We start from the raw sequence: 7,500 nt of genomic DNA, 5'->3' as shown, positions 1-7,500 counted from the left end.
GCAGCCCAGCCTAGCACACTACTATAAACTATGCAAACACCTTTCTCTCTGTTTTTTCCCACAAATGCTACACCACCAGTGTACACAAACAAGGAAATTTTACCTAACAAAAGCAACAAAATGATAAGAGCTGCTTCCGCTATCATAAATCAACATGTGGAAGAGGCTGAGGGTGGTGAGGATGAGAATGCTGGTGACCAACCCACAATGAGGAGACAGAGAAGAGTGTACAGACCCAGGGTACCCTACCATGGGCTACATGAGTTGGAGACAGTGGAGCGCTATAGGGTGGACAGGGACATCCTACAGCAAATTGTTGAGCTGTGCCGGCCAAACCTCACACACAGAACCAACAGAGGGGAACCCATACCAGTGGATACCAAGGTATGTGAAGGCTTAAGAATACAAGCCACAGGTACCTTGCAAAGGCCAACTGGGGATACCATGGGGATCTCACAGGCAGCAGCATCCAGGGTACTCCACCATTTCCTGGATGCCATGTCGACACATGCCAGTGAGCACATATATTTCCTCAACGCCTGTGAGGGGTTGACCAGCAATATGCATCTCTTCCACCAAATAACAGAATACCCTGAGGTAGTTGATGCTATAGGCTGCATGCACATACACATCAAAGCACCACCTGGTGAGTGGGGCAGAGTCTAAATAAACTGCAAGGGCTTCCCCTCCATCAACTGCCAGGTTGTGTGTGATGCCCAGGACATTATAATGGATGTGTGTGTTGGCAGCCATGGAAGCTATCACAACTCCCCATCTGGCATATGACATAGCTGTACCAGAGATTTGCCAATGGGCACATCCCATAGTACCACCTAGTGAGGGATGCTAGTTATTCATTGGAGCTGTGGCTGATGACACCCATCAGAAATGCACACACACCTGAACAAAAACTCCATAATGAGGCACACGCACAGACCACAATCATAATAGAGCATGTGTTTGGGATGCTCAAGTCACGGTTCCAGTGCTTGGACATATCTGGTGGAGTCTTGCAGTACTCACCAGCTACATGTACCCAAATTGTCATTGTGTGTGCCATGCCACACAATATGATCCTGCGGAAACAGCTGCAGCAGGAACAGCATGGGGCAGGGCCACACAGCCCCCCACCATTGCCAAGGCCAGCACAGGCACAGAGTGACTCAGAGGAGGAACAACCTGAGCCTGACCCAGTAGGCAGAAGGAGGCATGCCCAGTATGCCCAGGCCTTGGCAAAAAGGCAATGCATAGCACATATGCTGATACGGTAGGAACCCAGAGAATGACACCCCTCTCTGACTCGCACATACAGTAAAAGGGATGCCAAACATGACACTACCTGTGCTTAACCATGTATAGGGAGTGTACTATGTGCATCTGACATAGTCAGCCCTCCAGCACCATCCTCAATACTGGCACACTACAAGGTAAGTCACACTTACTATCAATTGCTGAATGTAGTAGAATGTTCTGCTATCTGTATCTATGGTATGGATGTGAGCATGTTAGGGAGTTGGGTGGCTGAATGGTTTGCCAGTAGATTGTAGACACCTATATGGGCAGCATGAAATTCTTAACAAATACTGGTGTCAGCATAGTAGGCAGTGCTAGACAAGGTGACAAAACCCACTGCAGGACATGTGGTAGGCCAAATGTGTGTCCATAGGTCGCACACATGCATGTCAGTGAAGCTTACATACCCAACAACAGTCTCAGCCAGCAGGACAGGTGTAGACAACACAAAGAAAGGCTGTGCTAAGTCCTCTGATTGATGGATATGGAGAACAGCCCAACTCCAGACCTACACAGACATACTACAACAGGTCAGGCAGTGGGATGTTAGTCCTGAAGGGTAAGAAGTCTGAAACTGAAATGTAGGTCAATAAAACCTAAGAACTGTAGTACACTGATATGCCTCTAGTCTGCATGATAGGTCAGAATACAGAATTAAATGAAGTACCTGAAATACCAGTACAGTGATAGCAAATGTTTACAGTTGTCAGGTGTCCCCCCCTCACAATCCTATGTAGAAATGTAGTAACATGTATGTGTAGGTATAATAACAGTGGAACACAGATTACCTGAGCTGGCCAAAGTAGCAGGATAGATTGTAGCACGGGTACAATATGCAGGGCTCTTTGTGTTAGGTTGTTGTGTGTTGTATATTGTGTGAAAGTGGTCAGCATGTAGGCATGGAGGGTTGTATCTCGGTGACCACTGGCCAGTACTGTTGATGACAGGGCCAAGTTCATCACAACTGCAGTGCCAAACACAATGCATCCCAGCAAGACACAATCCAGCAGTAATCCATACTAATTGTTTGGGTGTAATATCTGTCACCATCTGAAAGATGGAGATGTCATGAATGTGGGCACATACATACAAACAATACACAGATGGAAGTCCCCTAAACAGAAAGTGTATATAATGTTACTGTCAAATGGACACACCTTTGGAATTGTACATACAGGTTAGCAGCACATTAGTTGGCTGTGTAGTATGGAATACTGATGTCATCTAGCTAAACACTGGCAGACCACAAAAGGCACAGGTATGACGTACTGAGAAACTGCTGATGTCCTTGCACAAGCCAGCATAAGTGGAATGTCCCACATATATCTGTGAGTCAGCTGCAAGTAGCTTCCATAGCACACATGCACACAGCTCACCCCACCATCAGCTACGGGTACCTCACAGGTCTTATCCCTGCTGTTGGGAATGAGTACAATATGACCTCTACCTCTGTATGGGAATAGCCACAGAATGCAGCATGCTGAAGAGGTGTCCCATGCAGGTGTGTCCCAAGCTGTAAGCAGCACCCTGCTGGCATCCAGACCAATGGATCAATAAGGACAGATACTATTGACATTAACACCTTGCACACCTACCCTGTCACCCCAGGGGGATATAGTGGCTTGCAGCCTGGGACTGTAGGAGTGACACAATGCACCAACCAGCTACAGATGGCCTGCATCACTACCAAATGCCCTACATTCCTCTGTCAAAGGCCTGGGTCTCACCCGTACTGCCAATATGTTATCTCATGGACTCCCAAATAACAACATAACACAGTCCACAGAACACAGATGTAAGGCCATGTTGACAAATCCCAGTAGCATGTCCACCATGTCCTACTGCATGAACTGTGGACCAAACCCTAAATACTGCTGGGATGAAGTGATAACTATAGGGATACTTATCAGATAACGTTTGCATAATTTTCAGAAGAGGATAGAATAACAGAGGGGGGAAGAAGCATGGACATGGAGTGTGTGAAGTCTGAAACTCAGATGTGTGCACATACTAACCCTGCCTGCAAACACAGAAATGGGTGGCTACAAACGTGCTCATAAACCACAATGCGAATGGGTAATGACCAGAAATATGAGCCCTGCCTCTGGGTAACCTGTGTGAATCTGTACAGCTGTGAGGTATGGTCACAGCAGGATACGGCCATACTGTCACGTTGATGGATGTACAAGTATGGGATCCTCAACCACCATGTACCAAGATGCTGAACCAGTTACACAGACCCATCAGGAAGTGTCTGCAGCTCCCCCTCGATAATGGCATGATTGTGCAAGAATATGTAGGCTGCAGACCACAATACTGGACACAGCTTCATTCATCTTGTGTTCCCCAGGAAATTACTGCAAGCAAATATGTATACCTATCAGTAGTTGATAGACATAAAAAATAACAGTGTAAAACAGTACATATGTCTGAATATCTCTGCTAGCACCAAAACCATGTAGCAGAAGCAGCACAGACACAATTAATTACAGTATCCCACTATCCTTTGCCCATTGTGACCCCATATTGTCAACCAATCTACAGATATCTTGCAGAAACAGATTGCTAGCTGAAGGTGTAGAGCACAAAAGCCTGCACTGGAGTACAACCTACCTTGAATGGACTCACACATTCAATACAGAAGGTCATACTGGGTATGCTTCCACACTTAAGAAATGAAGCCCATATCTGGCAACAACAGTGGACTATACATATCTGTCAGTCGCAGATGTTTGTGCACACACTCCACATTGCACACCAGTCATGCCTTACACACACATTGGATAGGAATACACACATATATCCAAGGACAACACACTATAATAGATCAGACTTACACATACATAAATGTGTGGAAGAGACGGACAGACAGTGACAAAGAGCTTACCATCATAAGGCTTGTCCCACCCAGCACACATCCAATTGGCCACTACCACATGATATGCAAATATCAATCATTGTAAATATTTGCTTCTGGTATCCCTCAGCACTATAGTGTCTGTGGTGCTTGTGATAACTGTGTAACATGACTGTCATCATCTTCTTTCGGCTGTTCCAGTTAGGGGTCGCCACAGCAGATCATCTGTTTCCATTTCTTCCTGTCCTCTGCATCATGCTCTTTCACACCAACCACCTGCATGTCCTCTCTCACCACATCCATAAACCTTATCTTAGGCCTTCCTCTTTGCCTCTTACCTGGCAGCTCCATCTTTAGCATCCTTTTCCCAATATACCCAGCATCCCTCCTCAGCACATGTCCAAACCAACGCAATTTCACTTCTCTTGCTTTGTCTCTAAACTGTCCAACCTGAGCTGACCCTCTAATATGCTGATTCCTAATCCTGTCCATCCTAGTCACACCCAGTGCAAATCTTAACATCTTTAACTTTGCCACATCCAGCTTTGATTCCTGCCTTTTCATCAATGCTACCATCTCCCAGGTTGGAAGGTTTGGAGACAAAGCCAGAGAGGCAAGATTACGTTGGTTTGGACCCATGAATTACCACATAGACGGTAGTCTACTTAACACTGAAAGTGTGATAAGAGACCTTGGGACACAGGTGGACAGTAGTCTCTCCTTTGCTGATCACATCACCACAGTAGTCAGGAAATCCTTCTATGTGGCACACCTCATCACAAAAGGTTTCTTATCCAGGAAAAAAGAGGTCATTGTTCCCTTCTACTCATCACTCATTAGACCCATTATAGAGTACAACTCCCCTTTTGGTGTGTACCTCACAAGACATCTACAACAACAGGAAAAGCCACAGAAGTACCCCACAAAGAGGATTACTGGCCTCAAACAGATGCCCTACACAGACCATCTCAAAAAGCTACAGCTTTACTCTGTCGCATATTGCCTACTCAAAGGTGATCTTTGCCTAACATACAAAGCTATGTCCAACCCAGAGATGTTGGACATGCTCCACTTAAAGAAATCCCAATCCCTCTGAGCTACACGCTGTAGGGACCTAAACCTTGTCACCACAATAAACAAAACATGCTGGAAGGATAGATTCATGTCCCCAAGACTTCCCATACTCTGAAACAAACTGCATATCTATATCAAACAAAGCTCCTCATTAGCACTCTTCAAGAAAAATCTTGATGATTGGAGGAGAAATTCACCCCAGGGATCACTTATGTGGCTCTGCTTGACAGGGGCACAGGAAAATAATTTTCTTGGGTGACGAAAGCCAGGATACCATTTGGCTAGGTTTATATAGACCCTAGGGCCAACAGCCTAGTACCTACCTATGAACCTATAAACCTATACATATATATATATATATATATATATATATATATATATATATATATATATATAAATATACATATCCTTGTTATGTGTAAACATGACTATTGTTTATATCTTCCCAGATGCATCACACTGTATTTATCTGATATGTGTATATTTAGAGATAACATACGTGATTCAGCAGTAATATTACTAACAAGTACTACACAATTGTAGAAGTCATAGCAGTTGTTCAATACTATTTAGTATGTGTACTGACAGATATATTTGAAAAAAGAACACCTGTGTTCATAGCTTTGATGGCTTAGTTATTAACTGCTGTGATTACAGTGTACAGGTTCCTGGGTTCAAGGGCTGTTTATTGTGTTGCTGGGCAGAACAAAGGCTGTTGGATACAGAGTGGTTAAGGCAGTTTGAGCAGCTTTAAGTGGGTTTGCGTGGGTTTGCACAATGGTAAGCGCTGCTATCATATGGTTAAACATACAGGCGCTTACACCATGTAAGCTTTACTTACCAGTGCGCAAATGTGCTTAGCATTTATATTGCAGCAATCCTGAAACCTGCTAAGCTTGGCTCAGCTCGGGTAACCAGTGCTCACATTCTATTCTGATAAAATAGCAGGGTAATGACATCTTTAATAAGTGTATTTAATTCCATGTACATAACATGCGTCTATGTGCTGTCATTACAGCACTAAGGGGTGTGAGTTTACTGTCTGGGACACCTGAGTATATATGGCTTGTACAACACTCTTTTCCATTTGAATGTGTTTCATACATGGGTAGTATCCCAGGTTATATGCAGTCACACTGGCATGTAGTGTATCATTACGTTACTACTGTTGACAGTGCTTTCCCAAGTAAGAGTAGATTGCAGATTGTAGTACTGGAACCAAACACCCCTGCATGCAGAGATGCACTCTGAGTCATCACTGTCATGTTCTTGGTGTGTGAGCTGTATCTCATTAAATATTTCCTACTAGATATTGATCTGACATGAGGATATTAACTGTAGACTACTGTGTGTATAGGACATGTCATTGAGGGCTGCTGTCATGTAGTAATGGCATACCTATCAGTGTCAGACATCTATCTGTCAACACATTCATCCTAATGCATAGCCAGTTGGCTAGCTGATGTCTGTCTGTCCTCTGTACAGATGTGCAGATATCAGGTATCCATCTTGGCTACTTACAGGCAATCTATGCTTGACTGACACTGACATGTCTGCCCAGCTGTGTTATGAATGCTACAGCTAGGAATCCACACCCTGTATGCACCACATGCCATGGATACCTCAACTACACTACCACAGCCAACAGAACATGCTTGGATACAGGTCTCCAAGACAGACACTGACCATGCTATGTAATACCTGTTGCATACATGTCAACTGGAGCACCTCACTGACCCTCTGCAAGAGGCAACCAAATGATTGGATATCACATGTAACTCTCACCCTCAGGATCACCCCTGTGGTATCTTTTGATAGATGTCCTGCTGGCACATGGCAGGTGGCATGATACCACTGTACACACATCCCCAACACTTTCCATTTCTTCATGGACAATAGCCTGGTACACACCTATGAACACCTGCACTGATGGACCCCATTACTGATAAATGTGTACATGTGCATTATGGAGAATAACAGTGTCTGTGTGTTTGTAGACCTGTAATTGATAATACCCTTGAGGCCCTTCACACCCGCCACACCGCCATTGCCATAGTTAGATGTGGCTGCTGCTGTACCGGACATTGCATGTACCTTGTTAAACACTTCTCTCTAAGGGCTACCTGGTGCTTGCAGTACCAGCACAACACTGTTGTACAAATGGGTTGATAGGCATGGGATACCCTCTGAGTTCTGGCAAGTGTGTGAATGTGTGCATGTGTATATATTTGTAGAATACAGCATTCTGAGGCCACATTCTCCTAATACAATATGCC

This window comes from Protopterus annectens, chromosome 6.part1 (genome assembly GCF_019279795.1).
Source record: "Protopterus annectens isolate FY-2018-M chromosome 6.part1, PAN1.0, whole genome shotgun sequence".
NCBI classification, from domain to species: Eukaryota; Metazoa; Chordata; order Ceratodontiformes; family Protopteridae; genus Protopterus; species Protopterus annectens.
The sequence above is the reverse complement of the archived record's forward strand: the minus strand, read 5'-3'. Positions refer to the sequence as shown.